Raw genomic sequence first — 18,440 nt, 5'->3', positions numbered from 1 at the left:
GATTCCAAGGATGAATCAGATGATGCCGGAACCCTTTTGATTTGAGACATATTCAGACTTCTAACAAATACCCTGCGAAAATGACTGTGACAGCTGCTCAGCATTGCATACATTGCAATATAAACAAAAAGCAAAATCAGAAAGTTCAGCTGAAACATAAATGCTTAATTTTAAGAAACTCCTTTCATTCAATTTCTTTAAAGTTTATGTGGCGGATTGCCTGTTTCACTGGTCTTAGTAACTATGTTAATAATGCAATTTTATTTCAGTGACAAGTACAGAGTATATGGCACTCGATGGTTGATATGCTATGAAAGACAATAAATGATCTTCTAGTGATCTAGTCCATCAAGTCTATCCTATCCAGATGTGGTATAGCTTCATTTTATCACCTTCAATAAGGATCTCCTGTCATCTGTGCCCCAATCATGCAAATACCCGGAGGCAAAAGAAGGAACTTTGACATCTTTGCGTCTAAAAGGATTAAATAAGTTGCAATTTCTCTCTTCCCGTATTGCTTTAATAACATTTGATACTCCCATACCCCTTTCAAAGCTATACCTGCACCTACAGAAAATAATTTATTTTCACCTTAAAAATAACATCACCTTGCGCATTTTAATCATGCTTCGAATGATAAATTGTAAAAATATATTCCTTCATTGGAATTTATATAGATTCTCATTCCAAAATGTATATATTTCTTAATTACATTAAACCTTCTTGGAAAGATAAAAACTTATAAATTGAACATTGAAATATTATTCGATCACATATGTATGAATTGTTATTTTAAAGTCGATCAAAGCCCTCTATTTGATCTTTAAAGCATCGGCATTGCTATAGTCCACTTCTGTCCCTCTTTTCATCTTTTTCATTGAAGCATTTAGTAAGGAAAAAGCACTGAGTATGGAAATAAGGAACTAGTTCAGGGAAACCTTGCTACTTTTTCAATGAGACAATGAATATATTAATGGACCTATAATCTTATTCTTCACTGTGGAAAAGAACAGCTATAGCTTCGGGCTGCATCCAAACCTAGACTGACAACCATCTGATTTATCAAATGTAAGCTTCCTGAACTACATGAAATCTATTCCACCCCATCGGAGAAGATACAATCAGTGAGCTGTTGTGGTAAATGCTTTTTTTTTAAACTAAAAGTCTGTTCTCCAATGACTTACATGTTAAGCGAGTTTGCTTTTCTTGGGAACTAGAGGGAGAGGGACATTATTCTGCTTGTATTGTTAGTTCTGATTTCTGATATGTGAGTCAGAAACATGACTGTCTTTTAAAAATCTATGATGGTCATTTATTTGTAAAATGAATGGTATCCTCTACATTCTATGATAAAAGAATATGATTTACATGTACAAATTTCCCCTCAAAATATTGATCAGGGCTTTGTTGGTTAGATTCCATATTAATAAATCAACAGGAATCATAATTTATCAAATGTTCTCAGTTATTGTTACCCTCTGACATTTGTTCTCTATATTATGAAGGAAGACCACTATTTAGTATGCAAAGACAGTTTGAAGTATGTACTTAGTGAAGTTCCCACTGGGCATGAATTCAAAGGTCTTTTTTTGTAAAACAAAAAGGCTGTAACACCACTTAAAGGAGAAAAAAAAGGGATGACTTCAACTTTTGTTTGAAAACTGGATTTTGCACACAGTGCCAAAATATTTTGAAATTGATTCACTGAGACTGAAAACGCAGCAATACATAAGATGAGTACAGAAAAACAGAAGTTCTGCCACCTACATGAAAAGAGAAGACACAGGCGTAACCAAACAGCTGTAATGTTGTCAGAGCTTTTTAGCTGAAAGTGGATTACCTTTGAATTCTATCCTCTGAAAATTTGAGGTCATCCAAAACACTGATGTCCACGTCTTAAACTGGCCACAAGTCCAAGTCCCATTCATCTGTCACTCACACACTCGCTGAATTACATTGGCTTCCAATTAAGTAACTTCATGATCTGAAAAGTCTCATCCTTGGTTTCAAATCCCTCCTTGCCCCTCTCTATCTCTGTAATCTCCTCCAACTCTACAACCCTCCAGGGCACTTGTACTCCTCTAATTCAGCCACAATTATAAATGTAAGATGGTGTTGCTGGGTATGTAATTTTTGTGTTTTGAGTTTAAACATTTTTTTAAAAATTTATTTAAATTTTAACCGAAGCTGACTTAAAGATTTTCAGAGTGCAAATGATGTACCACTTTTATTTATTTATTTTAATTTGGACAACACAAGACTCAATTTTAATCCGACCATGCCCTTAAAACTCTTTAAACAAATGTATTTTTCTTGTTGCAAATTTAACTTTAAATCTGCAAATTGAGATACATATATGTGGTGCAAAACCTCTTTGATTGTGGAAAGAGGAAAATGTAAAATTCTGGGTCTATCTTAACTTATATTGGGGTACGGTTACATCAACCACAGGCCACTCTTTAGTATTTCACCAAAATGACCATTCTGCATCTATGAGACTGAGTAGTGAGCATATACATGCTATTTAACAGTATCAGAGCCATATCTGATCTTACTCTTTATTACCTATGTGCTGGTTTTGTCCCAAGGTTAGATAATTTACAAACAGTGCCACATTGGGACACGTCAAATAAGAGTAACAAAACCCTAAGGCTCTTGTGTCAACGGGTGTTCTTTTCAGAATATTCCATATCTGTTTTCCTTCTTGACTGACATATATTGGGTAATTTTGGACCTCGAGGGATTTCTATTAAATTCTGCATATCATTGCGGCAAAATCTTTTTCCTTGGTTACAAAATCCTGTTGTATGCATTTGTTTCCCTATCTTTATATTGCCCTCAGATGGTTTTTATGTGAATTGCAGCCACCAGTCCCAAAGCACAAATAATAGAGTAAGACTGACAGGAGTTTTAATTGCATTGATATATTGTGTATGAGGCAGGTAATGTAATAGTATTATACTAAAGAAGCGTAATATATTTTTAAAATTTTCTGGTACTCTCTCAAGTTTTGGTGACAGGCCTGAAGTCAGCTGCAAGGAGGAAATCAAGAAATGCCCAGGGCTGTATTCTCCGATTTTGAGGCTACGTCTGGTTTTCCGACGAAAAATCGGCGGGGCCCCAGCACTGCTCCTCCAACGGGTGAGGGACTAACAGCCGTGCCACATAAAACACACGGCATTCCAGACATAAATGCCTGGAGAATTGCCGGGTTCGTGGCCGCGCATACTGCAGCAGTCTCGCCGTACAACATGGCGCCGGCCGCGCTCGGACCCAACCTGCCAAATACTTCCCCCCTGGACACCCCTTCGCCACCCCCAGCCACCCCCTGATGTGTTGGGTACTCTGGATCTGTGGAGACTGCGTTTACCTTAGCAGTAACATAGACAGGCTACCAACAATTGTAATAGTACAACTCTATTTTATTTAACTAAGAGCTGTTAAACATACTTGCACTGTGGGTCGACACTATGTTAGATTGACTGAAGACCTATGCCTCACCTGACCAGCCTATACTGCTAGCACATGGTGGATGTTTGTGCTACTGACTGCAGGCTCTGTCTGTCTCAGAGGCTGCATCCCGAATGAGCAGGAAAACTGGTGCCCTCTGTGTTTATAATGACCATGCCCTAACTGGTGATTGTCTGCTGTGTTGTGTGTGTTGATTGGTCTTGCAGGGTGTCAGTCAGTGTGTGTCTCTGCACCATCATATACTGATGTGTATATTATGACATCCCCCCTTTTCTAAAACAAATGTGTGTTCATGGCAAGAAATAATGTAGTATGCGAATGTTCCTAACTATGTGTGGCACATGCGAGCATATTTACAGGACTATGTACAGAAACTCTAAGATATTTACATTGGAAGGTGTCCAGTGCAGATGGACAGTATGTATCACAAAATATAACTAGAACAGTATGTACAAACCAGTGAGTTAATCAAACAGGATAACGAAACAATCAGTTCATGAGTTCAAAGAGACCATGAATTCAGGCAGTTCATAATTTCAGTCTCTGAGGTGGGCGACGAATTCTGGTTGACCAAAGAAGCATTTGGCCCTGTTGAGGCGGAGGCCATGCTCATGGATTCGTCGGAAGATGCGTTGGAGGCGATCAATGTGCTCCTGCGGGGTGGTAGACCAGACGATGATGTTGTCCACATATAAGCGAACCCCTTCGATACCTTCCATCATCTGCTCCATTATTCTGTGGAACACTTCCGATGCAGTGATGATGCCAAACGGCATCCGGTTGTAGCAATACCGGCCAAATGGGGTGTTAAAGGTGCAGAGCTACTGACTGGATGCGTTGAGTTGGATCTGCCAGAACCCCTTGGATGCGTCTAGCTTGGTGAAAAATGTGGCGCGAGCCATCTCGCAGGTGAGTTCTTCGCGCTTTGGAATGGGATAGTGTTCTCTCATAATATTGCAGTTGAGGTCCTTGGGATCAATACATATGCGTGATTCGCCGGATGGTTTTTTCACGCACACCATAGAGCTGACCCAGTCAGTCGGTTCTGTAACTTTCAAAATTACGCCCTGGTCCTGGAGGTCCTGCAGCTGCTGCTTGAGGCGGTCCTTGAGGGGTGCTGGTACCCTGCGAGGTGCATACACCACAGGCGTGGCATTTGGTTTTAACAAGATTTTATAAGTGTATGGGAGAGTGCCAATGCCCTCGAATACACAGTGGTATCGGGTGATGATGGCGTTCAGCTGTGTCCGAAAGTCAGCGTCCTGAGATGCGGAAGCGTCAGCAGGTGACAGGGAGTGAACCCTTTGGACAAGGTTTAGAAGTTTGCACGCCCGAGCACCAAGCAGGGAGGCTTTAGTGGATCCCACTATTTCGAATGGCAGGTTAGCCTTTAATGACCGGTGGGACACTTCAAGCTGTCAAGAGCCACTGGCAGCAATGGCATTACCATTATAGTCCAGAAGCTGGCAGGCGGATGGCAGGATGGTAGGTTTGACATGGAGGTTTTTGAAGTCGGACCGCGCAATGAGGTTGGCTGAAGCGCCAGTGTCCAGGCGGAATCGGATGCGGGATCGGTTGACCGTGAGGGTGCACACTACTCGTCGTCCGGGTCAATGCTGAATATTGGGAGAGACTTAGCTTTTGTCTTCTGGAGCATCTTGTGTTTGGTGATGATGCCCACCCGAAATGGTGCTTTAGGGTCCTTGGTGTCAAGGTCCGGAATGAAGTCGGAGTCGGAATCGGTGACCGGTGGCTGGATGGTTCGGCCATACCTGCATGTCTGGTTGGAGTGACGAGAGGTAGTACGTTGAGCAGACCTGCATAGGGCTGCATAGTGGCCAAGCTTGTCACATTGGAGAGAGCGTCGGGATTTTCAGCAGAGGGCAGTAGAGCGGAGCTGCTGATTGGCTGTTGTGGGGGAAGTTTGCATACGTCCGTTGTGGTCACCCTAACTTGAAGGTGTACCTGTGCAAGAGACCCTAGCTGTTCAAGTGAAGACAAGCATTCAGCATAGGGCAGTCGAGCGGACCTGCTGATTGGCTGTTGCAGGGAAAATTTGCATATGTCCGTTGTGGTCACCCTAACTTGAAGGTGTACCTGTGCAAGAGACCCTAGCTATTCAAGTGAAGACAAGCATCCAGCAGAGGGCAGTAGAGCGGAGCTGCCGATTGGCTGTTGCGTGGGAAATTTGTATACGTCCATTGTGGTCACTCTAACTTGAAGGTATAACTGTGCAAGAGACCCTAGCTGTTCAAGTGGAGACAAGCATCCAGCAGAGGGCAGTAGAGCAGAGTTGCTGATTGGCTGTTGTGGGGGAAATTTGCAGACGTCATTTGTGGTCACTCTAACTTGAAGGTGTACCTGTGCAACAGACCCTAGCTGTTCGAGTGAAGAAAGCATCCAGCAGAGGGCAGTAGAGCGGAGGTGCTGATTGGCTGTTGTGGGGAAAATTTGCATACGTATGTTGTGGTTACCCTAACTTGAAGGTGTAACTGTGCAAGAGACCCTAGCTGTTCAAGTGAAGACAAGCATCCAGCAGAGGGCAGTAGAGCGGAGCTGCTGATTGGCTGTTGTGGGGGAAATTTGCATACATCTGTTGTGGTCACCCTAACTAAGGTGCACCTGTGCAAGAGACCCTAGCTGTTCAAGTGAAGACAAGCATCCAGTAGAGGGCAGTAGAGCAGAGCTGCTGATTGGCTGTTGTGGGGGAAATTTACATACGTCTGTTGTGGTCACCCTAACTTGAAGGTGGTTTGTGGAGGAGCTGTTGCCAAGTGACACTTAAACCTAAAACACTTCTTCAATGTTTCTTTCCCTACCCCCTCCTCTAACCAAAAAAACAAACAACCGATGTAAAGATCAAGAGGAAGGCTCTAGGGCAGGAAGAAGTAGAAAGAAGTTGAACCGTGATGTCACAGCCTGCAGGTAAGGGATTGGCTGGTGACTGGTAAGTAGTTTTTCTTTTATTTTCCCTCAGGTGTTATCGTGTGGGGCGCAGAGGTTGCTGAGTGAGTGCTTGCTGAGAAGGGGAGTGAATAGCAGGTAAGCTCTTTCTTTCTTTTTCTTTTTTTATCTAGAGGGGATGGCAGGGAAGGTAGTGCAATGTTCCTCCTGCAGAATGTTTGAGGTAAGAGACGCCGTCAGTGTCCCTGCTGATTTCAGCTGTGGGAAGTGCACCCAGCTCCTCAGAAACCGCGTTAGGGAACTGGAGCTGGATGAACTTCGGATCATTCAGGAGGCAGAGGTGGTCATAGATAGAAGCTTCAGGGATGTAGTTACTGCGAAGAATAAAGATAGATGGGTGATGGTGAGAGGGGCTGGGAGGAAGCAGTCATTACAGGGATCCCCTGTGGTCGTTCCCCTTAGTAACAAGTATACCGCTTTGGATACTGTTGGGGGGAGGGCTTATCAGGGGTAAGCCATGGGGTACAGGTCTCTGGCACAGAGTCTGTCCCTGTTGTTCAGAAGGGAAGGGGGTAGAGGAGTAGAGCATTAGTCATTGGAGACTCCATAGTTAGGGGGATTGATAGGAGATTATGTGGGAACGAGAGAGACTCGCGGTTGGTGTGTTGCCTCCCACGCGCCAGGGTGCGTGATGTATCGGATCATGTTTTCGGGGTCCTTAAGGGGAGGTGGAGCAGCTCCAAGTCGTGGTCCGCATAGGTACCAACAACATAGGGAGAGGGATGTAAGGCAGGAATTCAGATCTAGGACAAACAGAGTTATTATCTCTGGGTTGTTACCCGTGCCACATGCTAGCGAGATGAGGAATAGGGAGAGAGAGGAGTTGAACACCTGGCTACAGGGATGGTGCAGCAGGGAGGATTTCAGATTTCTGGATAATTGGGGCTGATTCTGGGGTCGGTGGGACCTCTACAAATGGGGTGGTCTACACCTGGACCAGAGGGGTACCAATATCCTGGGGGGGAAATTTGCTAATGCTCTTCGGGAGGGTTTAAACTAGTTCAGTAGGGGCTTGGGAACCTGAATTGTAGCTCCAGTATACAGGAGGTTGAGAGTAGTGAGGTCATGAGTAGGGTTTCAAAGTTGCAGGAGTGTACCGGCAGGCACAAAGCTGGTTTAAAGTGTGTCTTCTTCAATGCCAGGAGCATCCGGAATAAGGTGGGTGAACTTGTGGCATGAGTTGGTACCTGGGACTTCGATGTTGTGGCCATTTCGGAGACAGGGACAGGAATGGTTGTTGCAGGTGCCGGGGTTTAGATAGTTCAGTAAACTCAGGGAAGGTGGTAAAAGAGGGGGAGGGGTGGCATTGTTAGTCAAGGACAGTATTACGGTGGCAGAAAGGACGTTTGATCAGGACTCGTCTACTGAGGTAGTGTGGGCTGAGGTTAGAAACGGAAAAGGAGAGGTCACCCTGTTAGGGGTTTTCTATAGGCATCCTAAAAGTTCCAGAGATGTAGAGGGAAGGATTGTAAAGATGATTCTGGATACGAGCGAAAGCAACAGGGTAGTTGTTATGGGAGACTTTAACTTTCCAAATATTGACTGGAAACGCTATAGTTCGAGTACTTTAGATGGGTCCGTTTTTGTCCAATCTGTGCAGGAGGGTTTCCTGACACAGTATGTAGATAGGCCAACGAGAGGCAAGGCCATATTGGATTTGGTACTGGGTAATGAACCAGGACAGGTGTTAGATTTGGAGGTAGGTGAGCACTTTGGTGATAGTGACCACAATTCAATTACGTTTACTTTAGTGATGGAAAGGGATAAGTATATACCGTAGAGCAAGAGTTATATCTGGGGGAAAGGCAATTATGATGCGATGAGGCAAGACTTAGGATGCATCGGATGGAGAGGAAAGCTGCAGGAGATGGGCACAATGGAAATGTGGAGCTTGTTCAAGGAACAGCTACTGCGTGTCCTTGATACGTATGTACCAGTCCCTGAAAGTTGCCACCCAGGTTGAGAGGGTTGTTAAGAAGGCGTACGGTGTGTTAGCTTTTATTGGTAGAGGGATTGAGTTTCGGAGCAATGAGGTCATGTTGCAGCTGTACAAAACTCTGGTGCGGCCGCATTTGGAGTATTGCGTGCAATTCTGGACGCCGCATTATAGGAAGGAATGTGGAAGCATTGGAAAGGGTGCAGAGGAAATTTACCAGAATGTTGCCTGGTATGGAGGGATGATCTTATGAGGAAAGGCTGAGGGACTTGAGGCTGTTTTTGTTAGAGAGAAGAAGGTTAAGAGGTGGCTTAATTGGGGCATACAAGATGATCAGAGGATTGGATAGGGTGGACAGTGAGAGCCTTTTTCCTCGGATGGTGATGTCTAGCACGAGAGGACATAGCTTTAAATTGAGGGGGGATAGATATAGGACAGAAGTCAGAGGTAGGTTCTTTACTCAGAGAGTAGTAAGGGCGTGGAATGCCCTGCCTGCAACAGTAGTGGCCTCGCCAACACTAAGGGCATTCAAATGGTCATTGGATAGACATGGACGATAAGGGAATAATGTAGATGTGCTTTAGAGTGGTTTCACAGGTTGGCACAACATCGAGGGCCGAAGGGCCTGTACTGCGCTGTAATGTTCTATGTTTGCAGGACATTGCCGCTTTAAGTGGGCGGAGCCACAGTTGTCGCACGTCGTGACGTCAGAACATTTGGTATGCCACCGCGCATGCGCGGTGCAGTCATACATAGTGCGGTCTTCGGCCTCGCCGTCCCCTCGGTCAGTGCGCGCATGCATGGGAGCCCGCAAAAAGCGTGCGAAATGGCCGCCCTCATCCAGGCGTAGACCCTGGTGTTGTTTAATGGCTTGCACCCGCTCTGCCTCTTGGGGACCTTGCCGTTTTGTTTCAGCCGCTTGAATGTGCGAGTATCGAGTGGCGTATTCATGCAGAACGCAGGTCTCGATGGCTATCGCAAGGGTGAGCTGTTTAACGTTGAGGAGCTGCTGGCGTAGGGGGTCCGATTGCACACCGAAAACGATCTGGTCACGGATCATCGAGTCGGAGGTGGAGCTGTAATTGCAGGACTGCGCGAGGATGCGAAGGTAGGTGAGGAAAGATTGAAAAGGTTCATCCTTACCCTGCAGACACTGTTGAAAGACATAGTGCTCAAAACTTTCATTTACCTCGATGTCACAGTGACTGTCGAATTTGAGCAGGACTGCCTTGAACTTGGACTTGTCTTTGACGAATGTGATATAAAATAGTTACTTTTGAGATATTAGTTACTGTAATGTAGAGATAGGCCAGTCTCATTCTGGTGAGAATCTTAGCTGTCAAAATCCATGAGGGTGCAGCAGATGAAGGGGGGCTACGCCAGGAATTGGAAATGCAGTGACGGATCTTTTTAGATGAGGGACCGTAGCTATGGATTGGATAGTTCGGTTATCATGGAATGGTAAAAGGAGGGAATGACGAATGTGATATAAAATAGTTACTTTAGAGATATTAGTTACTGTAATGTAGAGATAGGCCAGTCTCATTCTGGTGAGTTCACAGACAAAGGATTTCAGACCGCATGGCAAAGCAAAGGAAGAGGTGTGTCCACCAAAGGAGGAGAAAAGGATGCTGGGTAATAGGGGCCAGAGGAAGGGATTGTAAGTGAGCCAATCAGAATGTATTACCAGGTCAGGAGGGGTATAGGATAACCTATGGGAATCGTGTATGTGAAACTTGATGTCATTTGAATGTATCAGTAGAGACTTCTTTGTTCTACAGACTCACTTGATTCCAGAGGTGTACGAAGCAAGATGTGCTTTGTGCCGCTGTGAACTGAGTAAAGCTTGCAAGCTAAATAAAATAACTAATGCTGTACCTGCAAATCCATCTCGACTTTTGTTGAGGCCAGACTGATGGCTAAAGTAATTTGGGATTTGACATTTGGTGCCGAAAACCCGGGATTTCTCAAGACGGTTCTGACCAACTGCGAAATCAGAATTAGACTGATTATGAACAGGGAGAGCGGGAAGAAGGGGCCCACAATGTATAGCTGGAAAATCACCGCGCATTGCTTTTTCCCCTCTTCTTATCGTCTGATTAGTCTGGTCACTTCCGTTGGTACGGAAAGATCGTCTCGACGAAATCAAAGGTCAGTCTGGGGATTAGCAAATTAAACTGATGGGATATCATAATTGATAGTTCAGTTTTGGGTTAATTGTGTTGTTGACGACTGATGTGATTTCAGCAGATGAGGGGTCAGTTAAATAACTGTTTTAAAATCTGAAGATGGTTCAACTCCATGTGTGAGTTCTGATTCGCCTTGGGTTAGGTTATGGGTTGATGGGACATCTAAAATTGAAGATGGTTCAACTCCATGTGTGAGTTCTGATTCGCCTTGGGTTAGGTTATGGGTTGATGGGACATCTAAAATTGAAGATGGTTCAACTCCATGTGTGAGTTCTGATTCGGCTTGGGTTAGGTTGTGGGTTGATGGGACATCTAAAATTGAAGATGGTTCAACTCCATGTGTGAGTTCTGATTCGGCTTGGGTTAGGTTATGGGTTGATGTGATATCTAAAACAGATGATGCAATTCCATGTGTGAGTGTTTTAAATCTATAGTTGATTAAGCTAAAATTGTACCCTTGGACTGTGGTGGCGAAGGGCGCAGTTCTGAGGACTAGTTGAGATTGTGGGGAATTGCTTGGATAAATTTCAAGACAAAAACATCCATAGAGCTAGATGCTGCATATTGGTTGAAGCAGAAGTCTCTCAAAGGGTTAACAGCAGCAGCCAAAGTTAAAGACGACAGACAGTGCTTCTCACTCAGGCCTTGAGATAACAACAGCAGCCTGTAGTGTAATCGGATACCTTTCCTTTGAGTCAGTGAACTCCAGCAAAGTTAGGTTTTGAATTAATTAAAGGAAACCAGTGGGTTTCTCCACCTCTTTGATAAAAGTTATTATTTTCGAAAGCAATTGATTGAAATTGCCAGAATCTTAAGTTTTACTTACTTGAAATAATGTTTATCTCATTTTATTTGTGAATTAATAGAAACTTAAAGAAGATCACTGACACCATTTTAAAAAGTGTAAATCTGGAGATGACAGTTGACTTTGCCAACATTTTTGAGAATGTAAGAAAAACTTGTTAAAAGAAAAATTGTTAAGATAAAGAATTAATTAAGTTGTAAATGTTATACAAGTTTGTGTTAAGCAAATCGTAAATTTAGTTCTGAGTTGAGATCAGAGCTAAGCTTGCAAGTTGCAGTAATTCAATTTGAATTTTCAAACATTTTTAAGTTTTAAAAGAACACTGTTAGAACCTTTTCAATCGTTTTGCCAAGGAAAAAAAAAATTGCCATTGGTTATAAAAAATATATATATATTTTAAAAAAAGAGCCAAAGTATGAAAGCTGAAGAGTTAATTAGATTATGGAGACAATATTGTCAAGAGGAAAGAGATAAGATCATGTTATCAAGTTGGCAGGACAATGCCCTTAAAATGGGAATTCCAATTAGTGAACAGGGTAACCAAAAAACATTACAGGTCTTGAAAAAGGAATGTGCATTCAAAAAAAAAAACGCGCAAGTAGAGACAGGAAAGGCTCGGGTCAAACAAAAGATGAGCTACGTAGTTCAATGGCTGGCCTTGAATTGACAGAAAATGATCAATTCAATAATTTAAAATTGTCAGTAAAAGTTCCGACTGCACCTGTAGCATTGTCTGCACTAATTCCAGAACCACCAGAGTATAATAATTTATATCCAGTCACTGCTCCCCAGATTCCAATCATGCCAGTAACTCCAGCCCTTTTGGTTGATAGTGTGGGTCCCGATTTACCATCTTCACGATCAGTAGAGAAAGAGAAGCTCTGTTCCGCAAGCCCAGTTAGCTCTAGGACCAGATCTCGGACAGCGGGAGAAGGGCTTGATCCTAACCAGAAACAATTAAGCATACCACCTAAATCCCTCCAGACCAAGGGGAAACCGCAAATTTCGAGAACAAAGGGAGCTGCAACAGATGATTTTGAAGAGAAAGAACTCCCTCTAGTGACAGGGAGGGACGTCGAAGTCTTGGAAGAACCAGAGGAAATAGCTAGAGTGCCCCCTGGTGAGATTCGGAGACAGTTGCTGATTAGGAAGATACCAAAACCGGACGCGGTGACTGCCGGGGCGCAACCCACGAAAGACGTTTACTTCCCATGGACACCCAGTGAGATGATGGCTATTATGGCTACAATCCCAGATAGAAAAAAATCTCCTGCTGCTTTCGTGGATTCCTTGAGAACTACCATCTCAATTTATCACGCTGATTCTAGGGACCTCTGGGCCCTAGTCCAGCAGGTTTTAACCCCAGCAGAGTACCGCAATTATCTTAATCACTTGAATTATGCTAGCCACGCCGCACTTCAGCAAGCCCATGCGTTAGACGATAGAAGGACACAGATCCTGAATGCGTTGAATAGCACATTTCAAAAGCCCATAAATATTTCTGCTATCTTAGACCTAAAACCTAAGAAGACTGAAGAGCCAGAGGAATTTCTGGAGCGTTTTAATGAAATCTACCGTGGGCAGTCAGGCGACTTGCCATATCAAAATGATCAGAATTCCCCTCAATATTGTGCTATGTTAATGTATTGCCTACCACCTTCTGTGGCTACTGCTGTGAAATGTAATAACATGAATTGGACAGAGAACGACCCTTCCCAGATGGCAAGGGCAGTCAGATTTTATTGGAAGGAGGGTGTAGGCCAGGAAGGAGGCTCAGTTACAAAGGGTAAGACTGAGTATGTAATGAAAAAGGATGATCTGCGACCCCAACAAGCGGCAGAAATGGTAGTTTACCAGCAGGAGCCTCAATATTGTGACTTTGGGTGGGTGGATCAGCAAGGGGAAGGATATCAAACCCACCCAAAGGGACCCTCAGCTCCATTTTATGGCCCACCGTATGCATCAACAGCTTTACAACCGCCGCCCCCTCTGAGGGGCCATTGGTCTACTGGGAGACGAGGACGGGGCAGATATAGAGGGAGCAATGCATGTTTAAATTGCGGCCGTGCAGATCACTGGCAACAGGAATGCCCCTTTAAAAGACAGGCAGCAGAAGGAGATTATCCGACCCAAAGGATGGGGTACCCACCAAGGGGAGGACAGACGAGATACACTGACTTCTCCCAGGCAAACCCTTTCCCAACACAGGATTGACTAGCTAATTTAGTCATAAGGACTCTCCAATCGGACAGGGAACCTATTATCTCTCTGCAGATAGGAGATTAACATCACTCATTTGTAATCGACACTGGAGCAGCCATGTCTTCTGTGCAATCAGAACTTCGCCTACCATTATCCGACCACATGCAGCAATTGTCGGGGTTCCAAGAACAGGTGTGTGAGTATCCTATTTCTGAACCTGTGACAGTCACTTACGAGAATAAGTCTGCAGATCATCAGTTTGTAGTGACTACTGGATTGGACTGTAACTTGTTGGCCCGAGATTTACTGTGTATCTTCCAGCTACAGCTAGAGTACGGAGTACGGAGATGAAGGGGTAACGGTCCAATCATGGAGGTTGAGACAACAGTGCTATAGTTCTATCACCCCCCAGTGGTGAACGTTAGACACTGAACATTCACTGCATCACGTTACCCTGGCCTATGACAGAACCGGACAAAACAGGGAGTTGGAGGACAAATACCGGCCATTAATTGGGACCGAATGGCCAGTCAAAGTTACAGCCACAGTCACGGGAAAAGAAGGTACAGCCGATTTTGTTACAATACCACCACATTTATGGCCACAGTCAGCTTCGGTAAGCCCTCATATTACACGTCAGGTCCACGACCAGTACCATGCCAGGGATCTGGGGCAAATGGTAAGGAGGGCAGTGGGTCATTCGGATCCAACAGAGTACGCACTTCAAGTCATGCCGGACGGCACTGCCATAAAATATTTTGAGGTCCCTGAAATAATTAACACTCAACTGCAGCATCACTGCGGACATGATGTTTTGGAAACGCCACAGGTCTGGGCGAAATACCCATCACAAGTGGGAAAGACAAATGTTACACCTATTAAGGTAACGATTAAGGATCATGTAAAGCTACCTTCCATTCGGCAATACCCCCTGAAATCCCAAGCTCCGTCTATAGGCAAATTAATTCAAGAGCTGTTGCAACAGGGTATTTTGGTTCCTTGCCAATCAGAATGTAACACCCCCATACTTGCTGTGCCTAAACCAGCCAAACCAGACCAGTACCGATTAGTACAGGATTTACGTTCAATCAATGCCATCGCATAGCCGTTACATGCTCTCACTCTCCAACAGGATATTACGGTGTATAGCTTCCACTCGGTCATCGCACTACTGAGGCAACTGCAGACTCAGCATCTTACCGCAGCTCGTCAGAATAGGTATGAGATATACCTTTTGAACAATCCACGTCTGAAATTTAAACACTGTACCACTATCAATCCAGCCTGTTTTCTTAGTGGTCCCCCTGTCCATGAAGACGCACCTGGCCACGACTGTTTAGCCTTGATTCAGGAAACTACCACAATAAGGGACGATTTGAGTGATATTTTGTCAGAACAACCTGACATGATTATGTGTGGTCAAATATCCCACCGGGGTTTAGCTAATGACCTACTGCAGGCCCTTCTTATGCCCACGCAGATTTCCGTTATTAAATGCGCTGCTCACACAAATGGTAAGACCCTCGTCGACGTTGGTAATGAACAAGCAGATTGTGCAGCGCGGACAGCCGCGCAAATTCAGCAAGTGATGGTGCCTAAAATGTTAAGTCAGACTAAACGATCTACTATAAATATGTCTGCTTCTGACAAGTCAATGCCAACCATCCAAGACGTCATAAGGTTACAGGAGGACGCTCCTGAGAGTGATAAACAAATGTGGAAACGGTTAGGTTGTAGATATGATTTTGTTTCCTCTTTATGGACCATGCCAGCACATCAGACTTGTATGTCTGATGTACTGGCTTTATGGGTCATCGAATGTGTACACTTTGCAAGTCATTGTGGGGCTCGGGGGACTAGTGATTTGTTGCTGGACACTTGGTGGCACCCTAAAATGCAGGGGTTGGCCCAGAGTATCAGTAATCGGTGTGTGATTTGTCAGCAATATAACACCGGAAAAGGTATCCCTTGTGGGATGGGGCAAACCCCGTTGCCCAGTGGTCCCTTTGCGACGCTAAAAATGGATTACATTGAGTTGGAAAGGTGTCAATGTTATAAATATGTTTTGGTCATTGTGGATGGGTTCAACAGATGGGTTGAGGCGTATCCGACTACCGATAATAAAGCTGCTACTGTGGTTAAAGTTCTGATGCGGGAAATCATTCCCCGGTACAGTATACCAGCTCAGTTGAGTTCTGATAACGGGCCTCATTTTCTTGGACAGATTAACCTGCCTCCCTTCCCCAGTGCTATTTTACAGGTGTGGAGCATGATGGGGTGGCTACGCACCGTCTGTGCGATATTCGGCCTCACCTCGCTTGGAGTGTTATTGGCGACGGACATGGAAAAGGGAAATATTATCTACATTTGTAACCCCAACCAAGCTACAAGGATATTTCAGTATGCAAAGGTGATGTTCTTCGCTGCCCCCATATACGAGGACATGGTACCGACTCATGGAAGGTCGTCAAAGTTAAGGAGAATGCAGGACTCATGAAGCAATTGCACTGGTCCCGGCGATGGGAAGGGAACATTATATGGACATTGCCTTGTTTTTGGAATACATGTAAATTTGATTTTGGATGTGTTAAGATTGGTGCAATAAAGGTAACATCAGGCCGTCAGGAGAGCGTAGGAAGAGGCTGTGAGAGAGAGAGAGGGACTAGAGAGAGGACGGGGCATGTGAGAAGGGAAGTACAGCTAGAACGTAGGTTACCGGGAGATACACTTAATTTAGTTATAGGCCAAACTGAGGAAAACCCGGGTAGTATGAATCTCTTCTACCAGATTTACCACCGCTTGTATGGCCACGGACGGGTTGTCTGCTACCCGAACCCCGCAGCGGTGTCTAGGTTATTTTCTGTTTCACTGCTTTGGGGCACTCCCCAAACGGTGGTTCATTGTCAGCGTTCCGAGTCACCCCACCGAGCAAGTCACTCTTCCTTACGATCCGGGTTCAGCACCACCGGCTATTTGCCTTCCCCTTCCTCGGGATAATTCCCATTCACAGTATGATAGGCTGCAACGGTGGAGGGCGTATATACCTAGCCACTTCACTCCCAATAGGGATTCCCGGTCGTACGAGAATTGTTTCAGCAGTGAAGGATACGGCTGTTTGCTGGTAGAGGTGGAAACGAATATAACATGTCTGTTCCCCACCTGTACGGACAGGAGGTGCCATATCACCCAGGCGTCTGGCCAATGCGTTTGTTACAACACCACTTGCGTTCCATTGAACGCCGGCCTCCAGCTCCTTTGTGGCTGGGCGAATGTCTCTCATATCACTGTTGGGACTAGGGTTTTCCGCATTGCTAGGCGGCCCGAATGGGCGTTTCGAAGCTAGATAAACTGGGCTACTGGGGGGTTCCTTGGCTGTCAGCAATAGGAATTATTTTATTTGTGGCCTTACCATCTTGGGAAATGAAACCTTGGGAGCCCTCGGGGCAATAACCAAGGAATTGTCTCAGCTACGGTTGTTTGCAATGCAGAACCGGTATGCTCTTGACTATCTTCTGGCCCGTGAGGGTGGGGTATGCGCCATAGTGCAGGGCAAGTGTATCATGGGAGTTCAGGACTTGACCGCTAACATCACTAAATTTATGGATCACATACGGGATCACCTGGACGGAATGCAGGATCCTGGCGCTTGGGGTAACTGGGGATTTGGAGGTTGGAAGGACTGGTTGATAAATATGGCCATGTATTTAGTGGTGGCTATTGGCTGCATCTTTGTGGGCTTAGCCATCCTTAAATGTGTGATGGGTAGAATGCGGGGTACACTGGAACAGATCAACGCCCCTAAAATCTTAGCTGTCAAAATCCATGAGGGTGCAGCAGATGAAGGGGGGCTACGCCAGGAATTGGAAATGCAGTGACGGATCTTTTTAGATGAGGGACCGTAGCTATGGATTGGATAGTTCGGTTATCATGGAATGATAAAAGGAGGGAATGACGAATGTGATATAAAATAGTTACTTTAGAGATATTAGTTACTGTAATGTAGAGATAGGCCAGTCTCATTCTGGTGAGTTCACAGGCAAAGGATTTCAGACCGCATGGCAAAGCAAAGGAAGAGGTGTGTCCACCAAAGGAGGAGAAAAGGATGCTGGGTAATAGGGGCCAGAGGAAGGGATTGGAAGTGAGCCAATCAGAATGTATTACCAGGTCAGGAGGGGTATAGAATAACCTATGGGAATCGTGTATGTGAAACTTGATGCCATTTGAATGTATCAGTAGAGACTTCTTTGTTCTACAGACTCACTTGATTCCAGAGGTGTACGAAGCAAGATGTGCTTTGTGCCGCTGTGAACTGAGTAAAGCTTGCAAGCTAAATAAAATAACTAATGCTGTACCTGCAAATCCATCTCGACTTTTATTGAGGCCAGACTGACGGGTAAAGAAATTTGGGATTTGACATCTTCACCTTCAGCGAAAGTGAGAGAGTTGAAGATATTCATGGCGTGGTCCTCGGCTGTGGAAAGGAAGTGAGCAATCTTCTTGGCGTCTGAAGCAGCTTCCAGGTCTGTAGCTTCGAGGTATAGCTGGAATCGTTGTTTAAAGAATTTCCAGTTCGCACCGAGGTTTCCGGTGATGCGGAGCGTTGGGGGAGGGCGGACGCTGTCCATTCGTTGTCCAGCGGATGGCTGATTGCTGGTCGAAGGCAGATCACTTGAAGGTAGGTCTATTAAACTCTAACATCACATACTGGTACCATGATGTGTTGGGTACTCTGGATCTGTGGAGACTGCGTTTACCTTAGCAGTAACGTAGACAGGCTATCAACACTTGTAATAGTGCAACTCTATTTTATTTAACTGAGAGCTGTTAAACATACTTGCACCGTGGGTCAACACTATGTTAGATTGACTGAAGA

This window comes from Scyliorhinus torazame, chromosome 13 (genome assembly GCF_047496885.1).
Source record: "Scyliorhinus torazame isolate Kashiwa2021f chromosome 13, sScyTor2.1, whole genome shotgun sequence".
NCBI lineage: Eukaryota > Metazoa > Chordata > Chondrichthyes > Carcharhiniformes > Scyliorhinidae > Scyliorhinus > Scyliorhinus torazame.
This window is presented reverse-complemented; position numbering follows the sequence as displayed.